General features: G+C 43.7%; 1 pseudogene; it reads left to right on the top strand.

The window, feature by feature from the left end:
- Positions 1–1081: 1081 nt before the first annotated feature.
- LOC147000967 (X-linked lymphocyte-regulated protein PM1 pseudogene) lies at positions 1082–1688 on the top strand (annotated as a pseudogene).
- Positions 1689–1988: the final 300 nt, after the last annotated feature.

Genomic DNA, 1988 nt, shown 5'->3' with positions numbered 1-1988 from the left:
GGGGTCCCCCCTTAGCAACAAGGTTGCCATGGAAACACATTGTGACTTGCTGAGAGGAAGCCGGCAGGAGGAGTCTGCAGGAATTTCCGCATTGAAATAATTACAGTCGCACTCCGTGTGCAGGAGAGATGAATGCACCATGACTCGTTTCCAAATTCCTTTTCAGTGCGTGCTTGTGTCAGCCCTGCACCCGAAGGCTTGTCACAGAACCTTGCTATTTTAAACCTATATATATATATATTTTTTTTTTTTCCCTAAAGCACATTCTCAAGCACTTGGTGGCCAATTAGCATTTTTTCCCCTAGTATGGAAGGAGTCCTGTGAATTTAAACATTTGTCCGGTTAAGAAAATCCTGCAGTGTTTTTCATGCATGAGAAGGGAGAGGGAGAGGGAGAGGGAGAGGGAGAGGGAGAGGGAGAGGGAGAGGGAGAGGGAGAGGGAGAGGGAGAGGGAGAGGGAGAGGGAGAGGGAGAGGGAGAGGGAGAGGGAGAGGGAGAGGGAGAGGGAGAGGGAGAGGGAGAGGGAGAGGGAGAGGGAGAGGGAGAGGGAGAGGGAGAGGGAGAGGGAGAGGGAGAGGGAGAGGGAGAGGGAGAGGGAGAGGGAGAGGGAGAGGGAGGGAGAGGGAGAGGGAGAGGGAGAGGGAGAGGGAGAGGGAGAGGGAGAGAGGGAGAGGGAGAGGGAAAGGGAGAGGGGGAAAGAAGGAGAGGGAAGGAAGGGAGATAGAGCCTTGTGTACAACTCTAAAGAATTTGATAGAGTTTCATGATAGAGTTCAAATACTGTGTTCAACAAAGATTAAAACAAACAAACAAACAAAGTTCATTTATTGCAGCAAAGTAGATCCTATTGGTACTGTAACTTTTGAATATTTGTCCTTCTTCCTGAGCCTACCCTCCTGCTACACGGACCACAGTCCACTAGTTACTCTCAACAGACATCTGCACCCTGTACTAGCGTCATTTCTGTTGCTGCCATAAAAATACTCTGACAAAAGACAACTTAGGGAGCCCTTGAGGAAGCGAAGTTCTTGAGGAAGCATGAAAACGTAAGTTTCTTAGTGGAAAGGCAGCATTTTGAATAGTCTCTAGAGACACCAATGGAAAACTGGAACTTGTCAAGTGATGACCAGCAAGATGGGAGTGCTCCAGAATTGGACCTTATTGAAGTACAGAATCCAGTAACTCATGATGATGGGAATGCAAATCCTGAAGGAATAGTTGGAGATACAGGGTGACATTAACAAGATGCTTCACAAAAAGAGAAAACGCATGGAAACTTATATCAAAGATTCTTTCAAAGAGAGCAACCAGAAATTAGAACAACTTTGGAAAACGAACAAATGGGAGAGAAAGAAGATCAACAACAAATTTTGTGAGCAGTATATAACTACATTTCAGAAGTTTGATATGGATGTCCAGAAATTCAATGAAGAACAAGAGAAATCAGTGAACAATTATCAAAAAGAACAACAAGCATTAAGACTGTCCAAATGTAGTCAGAGCCAGACCCTGGAAGCAATTAAAGATATGCATGAGAAGTACATGGAGGGTTTGATGAACTTGGAAACCAACAACTACGATATGCTTTTTGATGAAGATGGTGAACTGAGAAAAGAAATGTCTGTGTTTAAAAAAGACATCATGAAGCATACTCTGAAGTACTCTTCTACTTTCCCATCTTCAGACTAATGAAGCATGCATATTTTTTACTTGCTGGTACATTTGTAACCAAATTAAAAATTCGCTAACTTTTCTGTCTCCTATGGGGGAAAAAAAAAAAAAGACAACTTAGATGAAAAAGGATTTGTTGGAGCTCCTACATCCAGGTTATATAGTCCTTCATTGTGGGGGAAGTCAAGGCAGGAGCTTCCAACAGCCTGTTACATTGTGTCAGCAGTCAGGAACAGAGAACAATGCATGCTGATTTGTTAGTTTATGCTCAGCTGGTTCTACATAGTTACACAGTTCAGGATCTTCTTTGTAGGAAAT

The sequence above is a fragment of the Mus caroli genome, unplaced genomic scaffold (assembly GCF_978045245.1).
Source record: "Mus caroli unplaced genomic scaffold, Mus_caroli_1 scaffold_15, whole genome shotgun sequence".
NCBI lineage: Eukaryota > Metazoa > Chordata > Mammalia > Rodentia > Muridae > Mus > Mus caroli.
The sequence above is the reverse complement of the archived record's forward strand: the minus strand, read 5'-3'. Positions and strand labels throughout refer to the sequence as shown.